The following is a 25,297-nucleotide window of genomic DNA, read 5'->3' on the forward strand; positions in this document are numbered from 1 at the left end:
GGAGTCGTGGTGGTTTTGGTTGCTTAATAGAAAGGCTTCCCATTTTCTTTTATTGTTATCCGGTTGGTCCTCGGTCGTTTGTGCCGGCGCTTCAATTTTGTCCACCGTTTTTATAAATCGGCGGGCTATCATCACAGCCTCTTGTAGGTCGGCGGGTCTTGATAGCATTACCCCGTGTGAAATGCTCTTAGGGAGGCCATCCATGTAAAATTTAACTCTTTGAGGCCCGGGGGCCATGAGGTTTGGACAAATTGAGGCTACTTCAGCAAACCGTTGATTATAAGCTTCGAGGTCATTTCGGGCCATTTTTAAATCTCTCGGCCCCTGTTCGAGCCTTCGAGTCTCGTCGCGCGGGAAGTATTCGGTGATCATTCTTTCTCCTAATTCGGCCCAAGAGAGTGTAAGGGCTTCATCGATACCCACCGATTGTACATACGTGTTCCACCATGAGAGAGCAATACCGGTGAGAGTGAGGGTGGAAAACTTGACCTTATCTTGGTCCCGACAACCGCTTATGCTAAAAACGGCTTCCGTTTGTTCGAACCATCGGGTGAGAGCAACCGGTCCCCCGGTTCCATCGAAAGTGGGAGAAGTGTACTTCATGAAGTTTTTGTAGGAGCACCCCTCGTTTGAATTACCGACTCCCTGATTGTTGTTGTGGTTGGAGAAGTGATCGGCCACGGCCTCACCCACGGCAGTGGCTATCATTCGTTGAAGAGCTTGTTCGAGAGTTTCGGAAGGAGTATTGTGTTGACCTTGGTAAGCCATAGTTCCTTCATGACACAAGAATACCGTTGATTAGTATTATCAATAATACTAATCGTGTTATGGAATCAATATAAAGAGAAAATTTTTCCTTGACTCGCCTTAAATTCTTTATGTCATAATGTCGGAACGTTCATATGAGCCACCGTAATATAATCCCGAAAATTATATTACCCTGATTCATATGTGCATTCGACATCATTTCATATAGTCAAGGTGGCGTGTCAATCAAATCAACCACGTGAGATTAAGGTAGAATGAGAGTTAGATGTGAATAAAAGAGTTCGAGTATAAATGCACAAGTAGTCAAGTAATTCCTACTTCAAGTCTATATGCCGGTTGTAGTCTAGATTCACTAATGTAACCTATGACTCGGGGTTGACACCAATGAACTCTAAATCCCTACAACCAACGCTCTGATACCATCTGTAGCGACCCGACAAAATCGTCATTGATGGCGCCGACTACTTAGGTCCCGTTACGTGGTCATAAGTCTTTAAAATAACGTTTGACCAAAATATGTCGCCTTCATTTTGAAAGTAAAGATTGTTTTCAAGTTTACAAGAATTGTTCAACCAAAAGTTACGTTACAAAGTTATAAGTACAAACGAAACCTATGCGACACAGTTTTAAATAAAGTCAAAAGACGCTCCATGTATTCACATATACTCGACATCCAATGCAAGTATCAAAATAATGAGCGGAAGCATGTATCATATATCATTCAAGACCTGAGAAAAACATAGAAATCTGTCAACGAAAACGTTGGTGAAATCATAGGTTTAAGTAAGTAAGTGAGTAAAAAGGTAAGTTGAACCACAAGATTTACAACATTGATATAATAGTAATACATTCCAAAAGTTAATATTCACTAGCACCCAATTATCAAGGCTTAACATTCCTTCCATAGAACCCCATCACAATAGTGTTAGAACATACACTGTTTCTTGAAAATATATTTCATTCGTAAACGGTAGCGAACCGTCTGAATGAGGGTTTGTCAAACCCATATGGATCCATACAACATAAGTTCTCGCTTACACCCGGCAAGTGTAACTAATGATAATCGAATAGAGGATTTTGTTCTAAACTCGTATGTAGAATGTTTGTTTTCCTGTACTTGTGTTCACTTAGTAAAAAGAAACGTTTATGTTTTCTCATCCCAAATGTAAGTTCAAAAGAGTAAAAGTGGGACTATGATCTCACCTTGAGTGCAAGCGTATAAAAGTACTTCATAAGTAAACGTGTGCAAGGACGAATGCTAGTCTTGACCTAAACAAGTAGGTCGTATCAATAACGGTAAACACGATTGGTCAAAGTGTGCAATTAGTCTTATGGCTCGTTACGACTCGATTATAATAGCGTGCAAAACAAATTGTCATGTTTCATGCAAGGTACAAGTATAAAAGCATGTTAGAATGATTGCATAAGTATTTGATTAAGTTTGGACAAAAGTCAACTTTGGTCAAATCAAAGTCAACAAAAAGTCAACACGTTCGGGTCGGGTCCCGAACTATCTTTCTGAGGTTTTTATTCATATATAAGCATGTTAGAACAAGTTACATGTGAATCGGAGGTGCGTAGCATAGCAAATATTTTTCGAAATTTGGCAATGTAGGTCAGAAGCCAAACACGGCAAATGCAGCGCCGCGACCAAGGAGGGCCGCGCCGCGACACTTAACGTGGTCTGGTGTCTGGTCAGTTTCAATTGTTCAAGTCTAAATCCAATCTTCAATTTAGCACAATTCACAAACCGTAAACACTTAGAACACGTATCTTATATCATTGGAAATGTAATTTGACGAGGAACACAACTAAACACATTTCATCAATCAAAAGCATCATTTGCAAAAATCAAATTTCCAAGTTGAAAGTTCATTAAATGTTCACCATAAATGCTTTCAAATTCATAAATGCACTTTGATGATATGGGAATTAAATGCACATTTCGTAGGTAATTACGCATACAATGCAACTAAACATTTACAAACAACATTGCATAGCATTTGGTGCAACAAAAATCCATTTTACTCCTATCAAACCCTAACCCAAAATCACAATTTTTGCAATTAAGTTTATGGAGTCTTTCCAAGTCAACCTACACATCAAATTGAAGCTAGTGATGCTAGTAACACAATTAATACATGCATTTATAACATTTAACAACATTCAAGCAACCAAATCACCAAATCAAACACACCAAAATCAAATCACCAAATCAAACACACCAAAATTTATGTTCATGCTAGTTACTTAAATCGAGCATATAAATCACATATTCTTGTTAGACTTGAGCCATAGACACTAATTAACACTTTTATAAGTTAAAAACATCAAGAACACAAAATCTAGTGTTTTTAGAAAGTTACCCAAATGAGGTGAAATTGGTATCAAGTTGTAGAGGATGAAGAGAGGATTCCAAATATGTAATTTGTTTTGTAAAACACTTGCTAAATTGGATTTGGATGATGAATGTATGAATTTGAGTTTGAGAGAAAAGTTGAAGTATTGAAAGAGAAAGAGATGAAATGAATGGATGAGGAAGAGTGTTGACTCTTTGACCTAGTCACTTCTTTGCCCATTTGACAACCTTAGTCCCTCAAGTTTGAATCGGGGGTGGGAATTAACCGAATGAATTATTTTGAATTATACAAGAGTACGGAAGATGTTATAATCCGATAATGAAAATATTAAGAACGTTAGATAACGGAGGGTACGAACCTAGATACGAAGGATATTATTTAAAATAAAAAGACGGGCGTTAAAATAATTTAACGAAAAAATGCGGGATGTTACACCCAATCGTTTTTCCAACTAATAAAACGTAGTTATTGGCTCTGTTATTGGGAAGTCGTGAACCCCGATTTAGAGTACACTATCTTTGTCACCCTTGGTAAGAGAAGTCTATCGGATACAACATAAGATCGACTGAGGCACACCGGTTGTAGTAAGTCTATCAAGCTTTGCATTCTGACTGAGGACTCTTTCGTAGTGAAACATCTGACTAGACCCTTAGTACATTGTCGATCCCAGACCATGCTATTGTAGTCACCAAGCATATAAACTTCGTACGTGCATGCTGAAGCACAACGGTTGTTGTAAGCTGTACCTCTGCTAAGTAAGGCCATAGAACACGATCAGTGTTGATCAGTACACTGCACCATAACGCGGACTCGAGCATTGCACCCAGCTTAAGGGATTCTTAGTTAATTAAGGAACTGTTTGTTTAAACACATAAAGGATTGGACCATTAGGATAACTGAACGTGTTCATGGAAGTCAACCTGACTTGGCCATGGTGTTCTTTATGGTTGAACTCTTTTTAAGGGCCTAACTATCTTTTAAAACCAATCATTAACGAAAGCATTGAAACACATCACGTCTCTCGGATATGGTAAACCTTGTACTCTATTATGCTTAAGAAAGTTTAGACCTTTGTGGAATGTTAATACGTCACCCAACCGAGTCGCTCAATTGGATGAGCCGTCTGAACGTGTATACCTGTAGTCAGACTGCACGGGCGTCGGGAGTAAGGGACATTGCTGCCTATTCAGAATCTTCAAGCCTATCGCATTACCCAGTGACATGTCTTACGATAGGGGCGTTTAGGACCAGTGTAATGAATACAAGGCCTCTACCTATTCATGAGCCAGCATCCCATAATCTCGGCAGAATAACTGATGAAATCATAAGTGCTTGTCTGAACTACGAATTTTATTGCATTTACTTATTCTGTCTTATAAACTAACCGCTACTCCTTCATAACTATCTTAAGCTTTAAATATAGGTTCGATTCTACTGATATCTTAAAAATACGACATCTTAAAAATACGACTCTAGGTCATACTTCCCTTACTCATAATAAGGAGTAGTACGATTTATGCTCCGCTAAATATAATTTAAAACAGTACCCCCCCTCTTGGTAGCTGATTCTGACGTGTTGCGACCTAACGTCACTGCACAAATAAAACCGTCCGTTTCGGCCATATCTATCCACTTCTGTCATCTGAATCTGGTGATACCCCTTATACGCATCCAAAAAGCATTTGAACCTAAAACTGGAAAGAGATTCAACTTTCCAATCAATTTCAGGCAAAGGATAATTGTCCTTAGGACACGCCTTATTAATATCCTTAAAATCGACGCACATGCGCCATGAGCCATCTCCTTTTTTGACCAAAACAGAATTCGCAACCCAAGTCTGATACCGCAACTCTCTAAGAATGTTCGCATGAACCAAATTGTCTACCTCCAACCTCAACCATTCACTTCTTTTGGGAGCCATCGAACGCTTCTTTTGGAGCACTAGAGTTAAGTTTGGATTCGCGTTCAACTTGTGCTCAACGATACTTCATGGTACCCTTGTCATATCGTCCTCACACCACGCGAAGATGTCCATGTTAGCTACCAGTATGTCGCGCAACTGAACTTTGATCTCTTCTGAAAGGTTGCCCTCGACTTGAATTCGTTTGTCAGGGTATTTCAAATTTACGAGGATGGAACTACTTTGTTCTGTTCCTCAACTATAGGCAATGGCTTAGGCAGTGTTACCGAAGCGCATAGCACTCTTCCAGACTCCATCCGAACCGTAGAAATACCTTGCTTAGTAGGAAAGTTGATCATGCCATGAACAGTAGAGGGCACTACGCCAAACTTCTACAAAGTAACTCGCCCTAGGAGCGCGTTGTAACAGGAATAAGAACGTATCAGACAGAATTCAACAGGGATAGCTCGTGTGCGGGTCGAGTCGTTATCACCAACCAGTTCTAGTTTAAGCTCGATGCACCCCAAAGGCCGTGCTAATTAATCGGAGAACCCCGACAAAATAGTTGTGGGTGCCCGCATCTTGGACTTAATTGTCACTGGTAGCTTCCTGAAGCAGTGTTCATACATTACATCGACATTGCTGCCTGTGTCGACATTTAGGTGTCGTACATTGTATCATCCTTCAGTGATGCGACCCTTAATGATTATGGGAGCGTGCGAAGTATTGATTGTTTGCATTTGGGGGATGATAATAGCTTCCACTTCCCACTCCTCCAATTGCTCAGCCTTGCGCCTCTGACCAGAGTGCCAAGCATGCACCATGTTTATTGTTTTGTCAGAGCTTTTGTCACCGCCCTTCTTTTGGTTTGGTGCTGCTTTCTCTGGTTGATTGCCCTGCGATGCAGATCCTTGCTTTTTTACTAGTTTCGGGTCATTAAGCTCACCCCTCCTCAGACATTCAATCACTTTTTCAATGAAATACTTACAATGATCAATCTCGTGTCCATAATCGTCATGAAATTCACAAAATTTTGACTTTTCTCTCCTAGCGTATTCTGACATTTTCGCAGGAGCTGAGAATGTCAGAAAGATTGGTTCAGTAGCTAGGATCTCCTTCGATGTTTTAGTCAATTCGCGCATGATCACGAAATTCTGGCTTGGGAAGTGACCCTTCTCTTGATTAGAATTGGTTGACTTCTGAAACTTGTTGTATTTTGATGGTGCAGAGCCTTGACCATAATTATCGCCCTTGCGCTTTGAACCCCTGCTTGACTACGATAAGAATCTTCATCTTTGTTACCTCTGCTATCGGGGTTTTTCCCACTATTCCTAGTGGTGTCTTCCCTCGCATGCATATGCTTGTGCGCTTCTTTGATTGCCTCGGCTAAGGTATCTGGGACCTTCATGCGCAAGCGCTGCCATAGGGTAAGATGTCGCTCTCTACACAACCCGTGTATAAAACCGGACACTTTTTGACTTTTAGTGAATCCGGCCATTTTAGCGACCTCTTTGGTGTACCGATCTATAAATTGCCCAAGGGATTCTCTTGCCCCATGCCTGATATCGTGATATTCAACATGCTTCCTTTTACGGGCGCGCATGTTATGAAAGTTTAACAAAAATCGTGCACGAATATCATTATAGGAGGTAACAAGCGGCAATGGCAAGTTACTGAACTACTCCCTTGCGACCCATTGTAACAAAGTTTGGAATTCAAGGCACTTGGTTTCGTCGTTCCATGCTTGAGCGGGTGCAGTTCCTTCATATCTCTGTAAGAAATCATCTGGATGTTTTGTGCCATCATACCATCCCATGGTCAAAGGAATGATAGGCGAAGATCCCGGCACATAGTTAGCAATATGGGGCGCAAACTTTTCGTTAGCTGGCGTAACCTCCATGAAGGGTTTTACCTTTTGCCCCATTATTCCGGCATAAAAATTATCTAACATATCATCACTTTTATCTGGCACCGTGAATGCCTACGCATATTTTTCTGGCGTAGCTTGGGCCAGTATAGCAAGTAAATCTTCTTGACTCTTTTCCTTGCTTTCGCCTGCGGAATTGGTAGTACACCCTGAAGGTGTACTTGGTGAAGGCAAAGATGATAACCTGGGAATGGGTGAAGACATGCGCTTTCTTTGTATTTTTTGATAAGGGAGTGCAATCATTAGTTGGACAACAAACATTGATGTTCTGCCCTGCTAAATACTCGCATGCACTCGCAGGTGTCATTACTCGCCTGGTATGAACCATTGAATTTGGCGTAGAGTATATGGGAAAGGATCCCACTGTAATAATTGGGGTTTCTTCCTCATAATCATCTGCTTCATAATCTTCGTCACCCGATGCCCAATACTCAGCGGTTGCTTTTGACGTTAATGGCTGAGACACCGGGGAACAGCAGTTGATGATGTTTTGGACTTTTCTAGGAGCTTTACCGCTCCAGATTTTGGAGTTTTGCTTATGACAAGAGTCTTGTCTTGGCTCAAATGTTTCGACCCCGTAACATCAGGACCCTGAGAATGAGACGATTGATTGCTACCAGACTTTTGCATTGTAACCTGTTACATAAGAACAACCAGAAAAAGATTAAAAAAATTATAGTTAATCGTTCGTAACGTATAAAACTTTTTACGCAATTCTAGTTAGGGTCCCACAGATGGCGCCATTTGATCGAACATAAATCTGCTCAAATAGCAAAGTTAATGTTGAGTGCATAAAGGAGTGTTTAAGAACGTTCATAGCTTTAATCTCTGGTCCGGTTTACCGTGAATAACCCTTACTAAGATGATGATATACGAAAAGGTGATCAAAGCTACGTCCACCATTGTTGGCAGTTGCCACAACAGTGGCCACTAAAGGTGGTTGCATAAGGTTTATGTTCATAGAACATACCTGTTACCGTAAGAGTGTTTTCTGGATGCAATCGCAAGTTCGAGTAATACAGAAAATGTTGTTGTTGAATGAAGGAGGTTAGGGTCGTATTTATAATAAAACCCTAACCCTAGATCGTCTCATAATTAAGTTCTAGATCTTTCCGAATAACAACCATAAATAACGGGTTTATAGTTGGAAAAGGATCACGTTTAATTATGGATAAGATTAAATCCGATTGCTTTCGTATGCGATAAGCAATACACGCGTGCGCACCTCCTAATCAGATGTTCTGGCAATATTCAGGGCGTGCGCACCGCATGTGATACGCACAAGCGCTACGCGCATAGGTACGCGTATCATTAATGACTTTTAATAGTATTAAATTGATAAATCATATCTAACGATGAATTATCCATTGCATATCTTTTAACTCAATGGATTAATCGTATATGGATATGGATGATGTATTAAAATTAAATGGATATATATATATAGATATAAACGAAACTTTGATTAACGGGTATATTGTGGATGTGACATAACCCGATCCATTGTCATTTTTACACACTCGCACACAACTGACTCAGGTAGGGACTCAACAAAATCATATATGTTTGTAATTTATAATTTAAATTTAACTTATGGTTTATATACTTTTAACTTATTGAATGTCCAAGTAGCATTCGTTCATCTGTATATATTAAAGTCGTAGTTATTTTAAATATCATAATTTGTAATTAATGTATCTATAAATAGTAATTATTAAATTAAATAAATGAATATTAAATATAACCAATACGGAGTAATTATATATGGAAGATTTGTGGCCAACTCAATCAGATTACGAGATGAGGAAACATAAGTTTTTTTAAGTGTGTTTTAAAAAATATCTAAAGATATCAAGTACTTTAAAAGATATTTAACATATTGTATTTTTTCACTATTTTTATTCTTTCGAAAAGCCGAATTTTATTAAACTCAATGGGCTACAGGGAGCCTAACCCAAATACACATACAAATGAGACTTGATAGAATTACACGAGACAGGAGTAACAATGCTAGGTATTTAAGCAAACAACAACATCATCAGTTGCGGAGATGGCAACTAGCTAGACTGAACAAAATACAGAAGCATCACAACATAACGGAAAGCTAAAGAACACAGGATCTCGGATTGTTTAGTCATTCTAACCACTCGATCTTGATCTTGTTGACTCGGGAGGGTATCCATTCGAAGGATAGAAGTTGTATTTCCATCAATGCCGAAGGTCCATTCCAACTTTTGTTTGTGAAAACTCTTTGGTTAAGATTCTTCCATAACAAGTATGCACATATCCATGTCGTAGCTTGCCAAATCTTCGATCCCAACCAAGACATTGTTTGAATGCTTTTTTTCGCGGAAGGCTTCATTCACACTAAGATTAGTCACCGGACCCAATCTCCACCACTCATAAACTCTTTCCCAAACATTCAAAGAATGTCCGCAAAGAAGAAGCGAGTGGTCCATTGTTTCCACGTTGTCATAAATGAGACATCTAACGGACGCGAGTTGGTAACCGTTTCACTATTTTTACTTAGAACATTAAGGGTGCACGATTAAAACTATATTGGAATTAAAATAGAATTGATAGAGTTGGTCGTGTATTTTACTTGTTTCCATATTAATCTCCTAAACTTAAGGACCAAGTTTAGGATCTGTGTTATTTTTTATCTAGATCTTCTGTATTATGTATAAATACAACCCACTTTATGAATGATGAATTATTCGATCCATATAATTTTATATGGTATCAAGTGGATGTTTTTCTAAAACCTAAAACCAAAAATTCCAAACCTCAAAATCAACCTGTTGCCATGGCAGGTGACGAAGAAAGTCCTGCAAGAAATAAAAACGAGAGTGCTCAACTCCCCATTTTACATACACGCTTCTGATTACCCGAAACAAATGTACGTCAATGAAACCCTTACCAATAACAACTATACTGATTGGTCACAAGAGATAATGAATTTTCTTTTTGCCAAAAACAAGGTAGGTTTCATTGATGGCACAATAAAAAAACTGGAGCCAAACTCAAGCCAATACATGCTTTGGATGCGATGGTCAAAGGGTGGTTAACCACTGCCATGGAAAAGGAGATAAGGACGAGTGTCAAATACGCGAGTTGTGCTTCTGAAATTTGGAACGATTTGAAGGAATGGTTTGCAAAAGAATGTGCTCCTAGAGCATATGAGTTAAAGCAAACACTTTCAATGACCCATCAGGATGGGACTACCGTATCTGTTTATTACACCAAGTTACGCAGCTTGTGGGATGAAATTGATTCCATTATGTCAGTTCCTGAGTGCACATGTGGTCAACGTACATGTGATGTTGGTAACAATTACAGTGGACTGAAGGAAAAGGAACGACTCTATGAATTTCCTATGGGGCTAGACACTCAGTTTGCTGTAATCAGAACTCAAATCCTTGCCATGAATCTTATACCAAGTCTTGGGAATGCTTATCATTTAGTTACTGAAGATGAGCGCCAAAAAATTGTATCAACTGAAAAAAACCTAACAATGAAGCTGCAGCCTTTAAAACTTCAGTACCAATGCGCCGAGATGGGAGTAAAAATCAGAAACGTGACAACTATATTCCAAGGGACGCGAAACGGGTTGAAACAACATAAAGGTGCACCATCTGTGGCAAAGAAGGACATGTGCGAGATGGGTGTTTTAAAAAGTTTGGCTATCCGAAATGGTGACAAGGAAACAAGAAAAGAGAGGAAACAAAACTGAAGGCTGCCTTCACCGAATCTGAAAGATCTTCAACTATTCCTGGACTGACAAAGGAGTAGTATAACACTTTTATCAAAGACTTTTATGAAACAGGGACTTCTGGTAAGAAAGTTAATGACACAAAAGCCTATATGAACACCAAAGGTAATGATGATAATGATTGGGTGGTCGATTCGTGATCCACTGAACACATCACACACGATAGTAACATTTTTAAATCGGAATTATAAACCGTTTTGAAACCCCGATTATCATTCTTAATGGGGATGCTATACCCGTTGAAGGGGAAGGAGATTGTTTTTTGGAAGGAGGAACCAAAATAGAAGGAGTCTTGCATATACCCAAATTTACATGTTATCTTTTATCTATAAGTAGGTTAAGCAAGAATCTCCAATGCGTTGTAACATTCTTTCCTGATTTTTGTGTCATGCAGAAATTGTACACGAGGAGCTTGATTGGTGCGGGTGAGTGCAGAAAAGGTCTATACCGGATGGGGATGTTTGGAAGCCAAAGGAAAGCTATGACAACTACTACTGACGTTTGGCATAAAAGATTAGGGCACGCATCTGGTGATAAACTTACGCGAATAGATTTCCTTAGTGGTTTCTTTTCATAAAAATTGTGATTCATGTTCAAAGGAAAAACACACCAGACTTCCGTTTTCTAGTAGTAGTATAAAGTCTAATGATTGTTTTGAATTAATACATTGTGATATTTGGGGAAAATATCGTGTTTCATCTCTAAGGGGTGCCAATTATTTTCTTACTATCGTTGACAACTTTAGTAGAACTGTTTGGGTGTTTCTATTAAAATTCAAACATGAAGCTAGTAACAATTTAAAGCAATATTTGAACATGACAAAAACTCAATTTAGAAAGTCTGTCAAAAGGGTTCGTAGTGACAATGGGGGCGAGTTCACTTCTAATGAAATGCAAAAGTTTTATACCGAAAATGGTATCCTATTTGAAACTTCTTGCCTACACACTCCACAATAAAATGGGGTTGTAGAGCAAAAATATAGGCATTTAATTGAAACCGCTAGAGCCCTAATGTTTGAAGCTAATTTGCCAAAGAAATTTTGGGGAGAGTGTGTCTTGACTGCCACCTTCATCATCAATCGATTACCCTCTAAGGTAATCAATAATAAAACCCCTTATGAAGTCATTTTCAAACAAAAACCTGACTATATTTGTATGAAGATTTTCGATTGTCTCGTCTATTATAGAAACACCATGATCGGTGGAGATGAATTTGAAGTAATGGGGAGACCAGGAATATTTTTGGGATATCTACAAGGTGTTAAAGGTTATAAAATTTATGATATGAAAGATAAAATAATGGTTGTGTCACGAGATGTTTGGTTTATTGAGAACACATTTCCATTTAAGGCTTTACCTTCAACACATGAAGGCATTCCAGTAACTCATCAAGATCAATTTACTGATGACATTGAACCGCTGGCTCATGATACTCTAACACACGAATAGTCCATTACATGTGACACTCAAATTCACAATGAAAATTTAGGCCAAGATCACGTGAATAACGACTCAAACGATGATGATGCTCACATTGATAATTATGTGAGGGTTGTTGATGAATCGTCCGTAAGTACCATGAAAAGACCTCAACGACTTAGATCACAACCGAAACACTTTGATGACTTTATTGGGAATCTTCCCCCCATCGGTCTACCATGCACAAGCCTCATCAAATCACGCTTCCTCATCGGTACATTCTCTATCTCATTTTGTCTCATATGACACCTTTTCAAGTTCTCATAAAGCGCTTTTAGCTGCCATCGATTCAAACGATGAGTCAAAAAATTTTCATCAGGCAGTTAAAAAGAAATGCTGGAAAGAGGCTATAAAGAAAGAAATTCGTGCTCTCGAAGAAAATGGGACGTGGACTTTGGAGAATTTACCAGATGGAAAACGGGCTATTGACTCAAAGTGGGCGTATAAAATAAAATACAAACCCATCGGAGATATTGAAAGATATAAAGCACGTTTAGTGGCGAAGGGTTTCACGCAAACAGAAGGAGTTGATTACCATGACACGTTTGCTCCGGTTGCAAAATTAGTCACAATGAGAACTCTCCTTGCTGTGGCCGTGAAAAAATGGTTGGTTTATTCACCAACTTGACGTCAACAACGCCTTCTTACACGGTGACCTAAATGAGAAAATCAACTTGAAAATTCCCCAAGGATTCGCTAAAGAAGGAGAAAACTAAGTGTGTCGGTTAAATAAATCTATTTTCGGTCTAAAACATGCATCACGAATCTGGTATAACAAATTCACCACAGCGTTATTATCTATGGATTTCAAGCAGTCGAAGGCCGATCATTCTTTATTTATTTATCAACAAAATGACTCATTTGTCGCGACTCTCATCTATGTAGATGATTTTGTTTTGGTTGGCAATGATGTCACCAAGATACAACAAACAAAAATGAAACTTGACAGTCGATTTAGTATCAAGGACCTCAGAAATCTCAAATATTTTCTTGGTATTGTAGTGGCGCGCACTTCAGAAGAGTTGGTGTTGAGTCAACGAAAATATACGCTTGATATACTTGCTGATTGTGGTCTTGAAGCATGTAGACCAAGCCCTTTTCCAATAGAACAAAATCATAAATTAGATCGTTGTGAAAGTGAACCAAAAGTTGATGCTGGACGCTATCGTCGAATAGTTGGTCGCCTTCTTTATTTGCAAGCTACTCGACCTGACATCTCCAACTCAGTCAACATTTTGTCCCAATTTATAGCTAATCCGGGACAACCTCATTTGGATGGTGTGCACCGAATACTTTGGTATTTGAAGGCAACGGCAGGACAGGGAGTTTTACTTCCACGAACGGGTAGTGTTGAACTAACTGCTTATTGTGATTCTGATTGGCTTGGATGTCCCTATACTCGACGGTCCAGAACAGGTTACATTTTACTCCTTGGAGGAGCTCCTATATCTTGGAAGACTAAGAAACAGTCTGTTGTTTTTTGCTCTTCTGCAGAAGTATGGTACATGTCTATGGCCTCAACTGTTAGTGAAGTATTGTGGGTACGATGTTTATTGCAGGAATTAAATGTTGCTTCCGCTAGTCCAACTCCTTTGTTTTGTGACAATCAAGCTGCCCGACACATAGCAAACAATCCTGTGTTCCACGAACGCACTAAACACGTTGAGATGGATTGCTACTTTGTCCGTGAACGAGTAGATAGTGAAGAAATTCAACCTTTTCCGATCGATACCAAGCAACAAATTGCAGACATTCTCACGAAGGGATTAGGCACTCAACAACTACGCTTTCTTCTTGACAAGTTGGGCACACGAAATATCCATAATCCAACTTGAGGGGGAGTATTGGAATTAAAATAGAATTGATAAAGTTGGTCGTGTATTTTACTTGTTTCCATATTAATCTCCTAAACTTGAGGACCAAGTTTAGGATATGTGTTATTTTTTATCTAGATCTTCTATATTGTGTATAAATACACCCCACTTTATGAATGCAGAATTATTTGATCCATATAATTTTATAAACTACTACTTCAAATCTTTTTGAAAAGAAGTATGCAAATTTATATGTATGAATCAATTTACATCCTGTACAATAGTTGATTCACATTTGTAAATATGGACAGCCTCATACACTTATGCCAACGATTTATTGATAAAATAGCTATATTGCACCATTACTTCTTGATACATCTAATCAGGGCCGTCTCAACAATTCGAAGCCCCTAGGTGAAAATAAAAATGGACCCTCACACGTTTAATTTTTTAATACATATAAAAAGATAATACTTAAATTTATCAATTTATATATATTTACAATGCATTTAACTATTTAAAATAACAATATTACAACTTTAATTGACAATTTTTTTTTAACTAGATAGAATATTTTGAAATATATATATATATATAAAATTTTGGACCCTTCAAATTTTTTGGGCCCTAGGCGGTTGCCTATCTTGCCTATGTCCAAAGAAGTCTCTGCATCTAATCTTAATCGATCTGTTATATTCATTTTGTATTGTTATATTCATTTTGTATTCATATTTTAAGCTGTCGTTATGGTAACAGAAAAACAGCCAAAATTCAATACATAACTTTTTTTAATGTGCACCATTGTGTCAGTGTATTTTTGTGCACAAATATAAAACTTTTTTAATATGCACCATTGTGCACAAGTATATGTTTATACACATTAGTTGGTTCTGTATTGAACCTCACCCTGAAAAAACAACTATGATCTCGTTTAAATTATTGTATTATCTCAACAAGCAAAATAATATTATAAACTAAATCCAATTTTCCCCAAAATTAAAGGTAAGAGCGAAGGTTGGAATATTATGGTTCGTTCAGAAAATGATCGGTGGGTAGCTTCCCTCACATCGTGTTCGGACCTGATAAGTGACTTTGAACTGCCGTTAGAAAAAATAGTGAAATAGGGGAGTAAAAGTTTTCAATCATGTTATATCTAAACGGCTAAGGGCTAATCGTTAATTATTTAACATTTTTATTTTTTGGAATAACTTGAATAAAATATCTATCTATAATATAAAATTTATACTCTTTATATAAAAATAAAACTATACGTAGTAGGTTATTGATAAAGAGTTGTATTCCCTTGCATCCATTAATTTGCTTGAAATCCAAGGGACCAATGAAAGCGCGACATGTGGCGCGAAAATCACATGTGATTGAAAAAAAAATTCAAAATTTCGAAAAAAAATTTCCCGAAATTTTTTTTCAAATTTTTTTTTTACAATCACGTGTGATTCTGCATGTCAATTACATGTGATTATGCATGTCAAATCCAATCACATGTGATTGTACAATTTAATAACATGTGATTGTGCAGGTAAATCACATGTGTTTGTATAAAAAATTTAAAAAAAAAATTCGAAAAAAAATTTTGAACATTTTTTTTCAAAAAAAAATTAATTTTGAAAAAGAAAAAATTTCGAATTTTTTTTTCCAATCACATGTGATTTTTACGCCACATGGCGCGCTCTGCTTGAGTCCTTGAATCTCAACTTAATTTATGGATTCAAATGAATATTCTTCTATTGATAAATAGTACGGTAGTTTATACTTTATCCAATTATTAAATACTGAAATGTCCCGTTCTTATTGATTAAAAACGTTCCATATTAATTGATTTCGTTGCGAGGTTTTGACCTCTATATGAGACGTTTTTCAAAGACTGCATTCATTTTAAAACAAACCATAACCTTTATTTCATCAATAAAGGTTTAAAAAGCTTTACGTACATTATCAAATAATGATAATCTAAAATATCCTGTTTACACACGACCATTACATAATGGTTTATAATACAAATATGTTACAATAAAATAAATTTCTTGAATGCAGTTTTTACACAATATCATATAAGCATGGACTCCAAATCTTGTCCTTATTTAAGTATGCGACAGCGGAAGCTCTTAATAATCACCTGAGAATAAACATGCTTAAAACGTCAACAAAAATGTTGGTGAGTTATAGGTTTAACCTATATATATCAAATCATAATAATAGACAACAAGATTTCATATTTCAATACACATCCCATACATAGAGATAAAAATCATTCATATGGTGAACACCTGGTAACCGACTTTAACAAGATGCATATATAAGAATATCCCCATCATTCCGGGATACCCTTCGGATATGATATAAATTTCGAAGTACTAAAGCATCCGGTACTTTGGATGGGGTTTGTTAGGCCCAATAGATCTATCTTTAGAATTCGCGTCAATTAGGGTGTCTGTTCCCTAATTCTTAGATTACCAGACTTAATAAAAAGGGGCATATTCGATTTCGATAATTCAACCATAGAATGTAGTTTCACGTACTTGTGTCTATTTTGTAAATCATTTATAAAACCTGCATGTATTCTCATACCAAAAATATTAGATTTTAAAAGTGGGACTATAACTCACTTTCACAGATTTTTACTTCGTCGGGAAGTAAGACTTGGCCACTGGTTGATTCACGAACCTATAACAATATATACATATATATCAAAGTATGTTCAAAATATATTTACAACACTTTTAATATATTTTGATGTTTTAAGTTTATTAAGTCAGCTGTCCTCGTTAGTAACCTACAACTAGTTGTCCACAGTTAGATGTACAGAAATAAATTGATAAATATTATCTTGAATCAATCCACGACCCAGTGTATACGTATCTCAGTATTGATCACAACTCAAACTATATATATTTTGGAATCAACCTCAACCCTGTATAGCTAACTCCAACATTCACATATAGAGTGTCTATGGTTGTTCCGAAATACATATAGATGTGTCGACATGATAGGTCTAAACATTCTATACGTGTCTATGGTATCTCAAGATTACATAATATACAATACAAGTTGATTAAGTTATGGTTGGAATAGATTTGTTACCAATTTTCACGTAGCTAAAATGAGAAAAATTATACAATCTTGTTTTACCCATAACTTCTTCATTTTAAATCCGTTTTGAGTGAATCAAATTGCTATGGTTTCATATTGAACTCTATTTTATGAATCTAAACAGAAAAAGTATAGGTTTATTGTCGGAAAAATAAGTTACAAGTCATTTTTTTAAAGGTAGTCATTTCAGTCGAAAGAACGACGTCTAGATGACCATTTTAGAAAACATACTTCCACTTTGAGTTTAACCATAATTTTTGGATATAGTTTCATGTTCATAATAAAAATCATTTTCTCAGAATAATAACTTTTAAATCAAAGTTTATCATAGTTTTTAATTAACTAACCCAAAACAGCCCGCGGTGTTACTACGACGGCGTAAATCCGGTTTTACGGTGTTTTTCGTGTTTCCAGGTTTTAAATCATTAAGTTAGCATATCATATAGATATAGAACATGTGTTTAGTTGATTTTAAAAGTCAAGTTAGAAGGATTAACTTTTGTTTGCGAACAAGTTTAGAATTAACTAAACTATGTTCTAGTGATTACAAGTTTAAACCTTCGAATAAGATAGCTTTATATGTATGAATCGAATGATGTTATGAACATCATTACTACCTTAAGTTCCTTGGATAAACCTACTGGAAAAGAGAAAAATGGATCTAGCTTCAACGGTTCCTTGGATGGCTCGAAGTTCTTGAAGCAGAATCATGACACGAAAACAAGTTCAAGTAAGATCATCACTTGAAATAAGATTGTTATAGTTATAGAAATTGAACCAAAGTTTGAATATGATTATTACCTTGTATTAGAATGATAACCTACTGTAAGAAACAAAGATTTCTTGAGGTTGGATGATCAACTTACAAGATTGGAAGTGAGCTAGCAAACTTGAAAGTATTCTTGATTTTATGTAACTAGAACTTGTAGAATTTATGAAGAACACTTAGAACTTGAAGATAGAACTTGAGAGAGATAAATTAGATGAAGAAAATTGAAGAATGAAAGTGTTTGTAGGTGTTTTTGGTCGTTGGTGTATGGATTAGATATAAAGGATATGTAATTTTGTTTTCATGTAAATAAGTCATGAATGATTACTCATATTTTTGTAATTTTATGAGATATTTCATGCTAGTTGCCAAATGATGGTTCCCACATGTGTTAGGTGACTCACATGGGCTGCTAAGAGCTGATCATTGGAGTGTATATACCAATAGTACATACATCTAAAAGCTGTGTATTGTACGAGTACGAATACGGGTGCATACGAGTAGAATTGTTGATGAAACTGAACGAGGATGTAATTGTAAGCATTTTTGTTAAGTAGAAGTATTTTGATAAGTGTCTTGAAGTCTTTCAAAAGTGTATGAATACATATTAAAACACTACATGTATATACATTTTAACTGAGTCGTTAAGTCATCGTTAGTCGTTACATGTAAATGTTGTTTTGAAACCTTTAGGTTAACGATCTTGTTGAATGTTGTTAACCCATTGTTTATTATAACAAATGAGATATTAAATTGTTATATTATCATGATATTATGATATATAATATATCTTAGTATGATATATATATAGTTAAATGTCGTTACAACGATAATCGTTACATATATGTCTCGTTTCGAAATCATTAAGTTAGTAGTCTTATTTTTACATATGTATTTCATTGTTAATACACTTAATAATATATTTGCTTATCATTTAACATAATTAACCAAGTGTATCAATATCTTAATATGATTCATATGTACCTAGTAAGACGTTGTTATAACGATAATCGTTATATATATCGTTTTCGAGTTTCTTAAATTAATAGTCTCATTTTTATGTATATAACTCATTGTTAAAATACCTAATGAGATACATACTTATAATAAAATCATGTTAACTATATATATAACCATACATATGTCATCGTATAGTTTTTACAAGTTTTAACGTTCGTGAATCACCGGTCAACTTGGATGGTCAATTGTCTATATGAAACCTATTTCAATTAATCAAGTCTTAACAAGTTTGATTGCTTAACATGTTGGAAACATTTAATCATGTAAATATCAATCTCAATTAATATATATAAACATGGAAAAGTTCGGGTCACTACAGTACCTACCCGTTAAATAAATTTCATCACGAAATTTTAAGCTGTTGAAGGTGTTGACGAATCTTCTGGAAATAGATGCGGGTATTTCTTCTTCATCTGATCTTCACGCTCCCAGGTGAACTCGGGTCCTCTACGAGCATTCTATCGAACCTTAACAATTGGTATCTTGTTTTGCTTAAGTCTTTTAACCTCACGATCCATTATTTCGACGGGTTCTTCGATGAATTGGAGTTTTTCGTTGATTTGGATTTCATCTAACGGAATAGTGAGATCTTCTTTAGCAAAACATTTCTTCAAATTTGAGACGTGGAAAGTGTTATGTACAACCGCGAGTTTTTGAGGTAACTCAAGTCGGTAAGCTACTGGTCCGACACGATCAATAATCTTGAATGGTCCAATATACCTTGGATTTAATTTCTATCGTTTATCAAATCGAAAAACGCCTTTCCAAGGTGCAACTTTAAGCATGACCATCTCTCCAATTTCAAATTCTATATCTTTTCTTTTAATGTCAGCGTAGCTCTTTTGTCGACTTTGGGCGGTTTTCAACCGTTGTTGAATTTGGATGATCTTCTTGGTAGTTTCTTGTATAATCTCCGGACCTGTAATCTGTCTATCCCCCACTTCACTCCAACAAATCGGAGACCTGCACTTTCTACCATAAAGTGCTTCAAACGGCGCCATCTCAATGCTTGAATGGTAGCTGTTGTTGTAGGAAAATTCTGCTAACGGTAGATGTCGATCCCAACTGTTTCTGAAATCAATAACACATGCTCGTAGCATGTCTTCAAGCGTTTGTATCGTCCTTTCGCTCTGCCCATCAGTTTGTTGATGATAGGCAGTACTCATGTCTAGACGAGTTCCTAATGCTTGCTGTAATGTCTGCCAGAATCTTGAAATAAATCTGCCATCCCTATCAGAGATAATAGAGATTGGTATTCCATGTCTGGAGACGACTTCCTTCAAATAAAGTCGTGCTAACTTCTCCATCTTGTCATCTTCTCTTATTGGCAGGAAGTGTGCTGATTTGGTGAGACGATCAACTATTACCCAAATAGTATCAAAACCACTTGCAGTCCTTGGCAATTTAGTGATGAAATCCATGGTAATGTTTTCTCATTTCCATTCCGGGATTTCGGGTTGTTGAAGTAGACCTGATGGTTTCTGATGCTCGGCTTTGACCTTAGAACACGTCAAACATTCTCCTACGTATTTAGCAACATCGGCTTTCATACCCGGCCACCAAAAATGTTTCTTGAGATCCTTGTACATCTTCCCCATTCCAGGATGTATTGAGTATCTGGTTTTATGAGCTTCTCTAAGTACCATTTCTCTCATATCTCCAAATTTTGGTACCCAAATCCTTTCAGCCCTATACCGGGTTCCGTCTTCCCGAATATTAAGATGCTTCTCTGATCCTTTGGGTATTTCATCCTTTAAATTTCCCTCTTTTAAAACTCCTTGTTGCGCCTCCTTTATTTGAGTAGTAAGGTTAGTGTGAATCATTATATTCATAGGTTTTACTCGAATGGGTTCTCTGTCCTTTCTGCTCAAGGCGTCGGCTACCACATTTGCCTTCCCCGGGTGGTAACGAATCTCAAAGTCGTAATCATTCAACAATTCAATCCACCTACGCTGCCTCATATTCAGTTGTTTCTGATTAAATATGTGTTGAAGACTTTTGTGGTCAGTATATATAATACTTTTGACCCCATATAAGTAGTGCCTCCAAGTCTTTAATGCAAAAACAACCGCGCCTAATTCCAAATCATGCGTCGTATAATTTTGCTCGTGAATCTTCAATTGTCTAAACGCATAAGCAATCACCTTCGTTCGTTGCATTAATACACAACCGAGACCTTGCTTTGATGCGTCACAATAAATCACAAAATCATCATTCCCTTCAGGCAATGACAATATAGGTGCCGTAGTTAGCTTTTTCTTCAATAATTGAAACGCCTTCTCTTGTTCATCCTTCCATTCAAATTTCTTCCCTTTATGCGTTAATGCAGTCAAGGGTTTTGCTATTTTGGAGAAATCTTGGATGAATCTTCTGTAGTAACCAGTCAATCCTAAAAATTGGCGTATATGCTTCGGAGTTTTTGGGGTTTCCCACTTTTCAACGGTTTTGATCTTTGCCGGGTCCACCTGGATACCTTCTTTGTTCACTATGTGACCGAGGAATTGAACTTCTTCCAACCAAAATGCACACTTTGAAAACTTAACGTATAGTTTTTCTTTCCTCAATACTTCTAGCACTTTTCTCAAATGTTCTTCGTGCTCTTGATCATTCTTTGAGTAAATAAGTATGTCATCGATGAAAACAATGACAAACTTGTCAAGATATGGCCCAAACACTCGGTTCATAAGGCCCATGAACACAGCTGGTGCGTTAGTCAATCCAAACGGCATAACCATAAACTCGTAATGACCATAACGCGTCCTAAAAGCAGTTTTTGGAATATCATCCTCCTTTACTCGCATATGATGATATCCAGAACGTAAATCGATCTTTGAATAAACCGACGAGCCTTGTAGTTGATCAAATAAGTCATCAATTCTCGGCAGTGGATAACGGTTTTTGATGGTAAGTTTGTTCAACTCTCTGTAGTCAATACACAACCTAAATGTACCATCCTTCTTCTTGACAAACAAAACAGGAGCTCCCCATGGTGATGTGCTTGGTCGAATGAAACCACGTTCTAATAGTTCTTGCAGTTGGCTTTGCAGTTCTTTCATCTCGCTGGGTGCGAGTCTATAAGGAGCACGAGCTATTGGTGCAGCTCCTGGTACAAGATCTATTTGAAATTCAACAGATCGATGTGGAGGTAGTCCCGGTAATTCTTTCGGAAATACATCAGGAAATTCTTTTGCGACGGGAACATCATTGATGCTCTTTTCTTCAGTTTGTACTTTCTCGACGTGTGCTAGAACAGCATAGCAACCTTTTCTTATTAGTTTTTGTGCCTTCAAATTACTAATAAGATGTAGCTTCATGTTGCCCTTTTCTCCGTACACCATTAAGGGTTCTCCTTCTTCTCGTACAATGCGAATTGCATTTTTATAACATACGATCTCTGCTTTCACCTTCTTCAGCCAGTCCATGCCAACTATTACATCAAAACTCCCTAACTCTACTGGTATCAAATCAATCTTAAATATTTCGCTACCCAGTTTAATTTCTGGATTCCGACATATATTATCTGCTGAAATTAATTTACCATTTGCTAATTCGAGTAAAAATTTACTATCCAACGGCGTCAATGGACAACTTAATTTAGCACAAAAATCTCTACTCATATAGCTTCTATCCGCACCCGAATCAAATAAAACGTAAGCAGATTTATTGTCAATAAGAAACGTACCCGTAACAAGCTCCGGGTCTTCCTGTGCCTTTGCCACATTAATATTGAAAACTCTTCCGCGGCCTTGTCCATTCGTGTTCTCCTGGTTCGGGCAATTTCTAATAATGTGGCCCGGTTTTCCACATTTATAACAAACTACATTGGTATAACTTGCTCCGACACTACTTGCTCCGCCATTACTCGTTCCGACACCATTTGTTCCTTTCGTTCTGTTAACCCCTGGTCCGTAGACCTCACACTTCGCCGCGCTATGACCATTTCTTTTACACTTGTTGCAAAATTTGGTGCAGAACCCCGAGTGATACTTTTCACACCTTTGGCATAGCTGCTTCTGATTGTTGTTGTTGTTGCGATTGTTATTGTTGTTATTGGGCCGTTTGTTGTAGTTGCGATTGATGTTGCGATTTTTGGGATAATTGTTGCGATTATTGTTGTAATTACTGTTGTTGTTGTATTGGTGATTCTTATCACCATTTTCCTCCCACTTTCTTTTGACTTGCTTCACATTGGCCTCTTCAGCAGTCTGTTCTTTAATTCTTTCTTCAATCTAGTTCACTAGTTTGTGAGCCATTCTACATGCCTGTTGTATGGAGGCGGGCTCGTGTGAACTTATATCTTCTTGGATTCTTTCCGGTAATCCTTTCACAAATGCGTCGATCTTCTCTTCCTCATCTTCGAATGCTCCCGAACACAATAGGCACAATTCTGTGAATCGTCTTTCGTACGTGGTAATATCAAATCCTTGGGTTCGTAACCCTCTAAGTTCTGTCTTGAGCTTATTGACCTCGGTTCTGGGACGGTACTTCTCGTTCATCAAGTGCTTGAATGCTGACCACGGTAGTGCGTAAGCATCATCTTGTCCCACTTGCTCTAGATAGGTATTCCACCATGTTAACGCAGAACCTGTGAAGGTATGCGTGGCGTACTTCACTTTGTCCTCTTCAGTACACTTACTTATGGCAAACACCAATTCGACCTTCTCGGTCCACCGTTTCAATCCGATCGGTCCTTCGGTTCCATCAAATTCCAAAGGTTTGCAGGCAGTGAATTCTTTGTAGGTGCATCCTACACGATTTCCTGTACTGCTAGATCCAAGGTTATTGTTGGTATGTAGCGCAGCCTGTACTGCGGCTATGTTTGAAGCTAGAAAAGTACGGAATTCCTCTTCATTCATATTCACGGTGTGTCGAGTAGTCGGTGCCATTTCCTTCAAAATAGTCAAATGGAACAAGTTAATCATACAGTGTAACATCCCAAATATTTAAGGTATTATTTTATGTAAATTTTTATTGCCAAGAAATTATATGGTAAAAGTCATTTTATGTTAATGGATGAAAGTTAAGTTTATTGGTTAAGTTAGGAAGGACTAAGGGTGAAAAGTTAAGATTAAGGACTTCCCTAACTAGAGTTGTGGTGGGGAGGGTAGAAAGTGTCAATAGGCCAAAGTTATTTTAATAAAAAGAATCAAAATGCTGGAATTTGTTATTAGTGCAAGAAAAATTACAGAAAACCTTCCTGGAGCCTTGAGAGTGTCGACTTTTGCAAGAGGGAAGAGGAGGATTCCTCAATTGTTGAAATTTAACCCATGCAAGCTTGAATTAGTGAAATCTAACACACCTTAATCACTCTAGCAAGCTTTAATCTTCCAATTTCACTCTCTTTGTGCACAATTAGGGTTCTTAAACTCTAAAAGACAAGGTATGGATTTTGTGTCTAATTATTGCTTGCATTGTATGTTAATGATGAGATTATGCTTAAGAAAGTTGCTATTTGTTGAGTTGTGCACAATTGTTTGAGTTAGAATGGATTTGTTGATGATTTTGGAAGTAATTACATGTATGAACTTGCATTATAGATGTATGGCATGATTATGGTGAGAATGATGATGTTCTAGTTAGATTTCTAGTCATGCACACCAAGTGTTTGTTAAAATGTCTCAAAGAGATGATTATGTGTTCTAGCTAGAAATTGTGATGAAGGATGTTCATGTATGAACTATGGTTATTGTTGTAGGTTATAGAAATTGATAATTTGACAAGTTAATGGTGTTAGTAATGAAATTGAATTACTATGCACATTTGATGTTTAATGAAAGGATTAAAGGAAAAGTTGCATGATAAAGCTAAAAGTGATGAGTTAGTAATGTACATGATTAAAAGGTGATGTTTGATTGGTAACATGCTTGTTTTAGAAAAGATGAGTTCAAGGTTAGAAAGTATGTGTGTATGTATGTATGTTGTGATTAGGGGGTTAAGTGTATGAGTAAGTATAAATGATGTAATGATCCAAGAAAGTTATGATTTTGATTTAGTTATGTGATTAATGAGATTAGCTCATATATAGGTGCTAATCAAGGAAAAGAGGTCACAAGTGATCAAGGAAATCCATTTAAACAAGGTGAGTTTATAGGGGGTAATATGGGCGGGTCAAGAGTGGCTTAGTGTTCTCGGATTGCATCCGTGCAAGAGAGTAACGACTAAGTGCACTAGTTATGTAGCTTAGATAGAACTATTGGGTTAGCTCAATAGTTGTATCTATGGTTGATGTTTAGCTTAGGCAAGGTTATCACATTGCTAGTAATCTTGCCTATGGTTCGTGTTAGCTTAGACACTTTGGGTGTCTACGTATGAGATGATGATAGCTTAGGCATATTTAGTATGTCTATGGTTAGCTTAGACATGATTACTAGGTTCGGCCTA

Source organism: Rutidosis leptorrhynchoides, chromosome 2 (assembly GCF_046630445.1).
Source record: "Rutidosis leptorrhynchoides isolate AG116_Rl617_1_P2 chromosome 2, CSIRO_AGI_Rlap_v1, whole genome shotgun sequence".
NCBI lineage: Eukaryota > Viridiplantae > Streptophyta > Magnoliopsida > Asterales > Asteraceae > Rutidosis > Rutidosis leptorrhynchoides.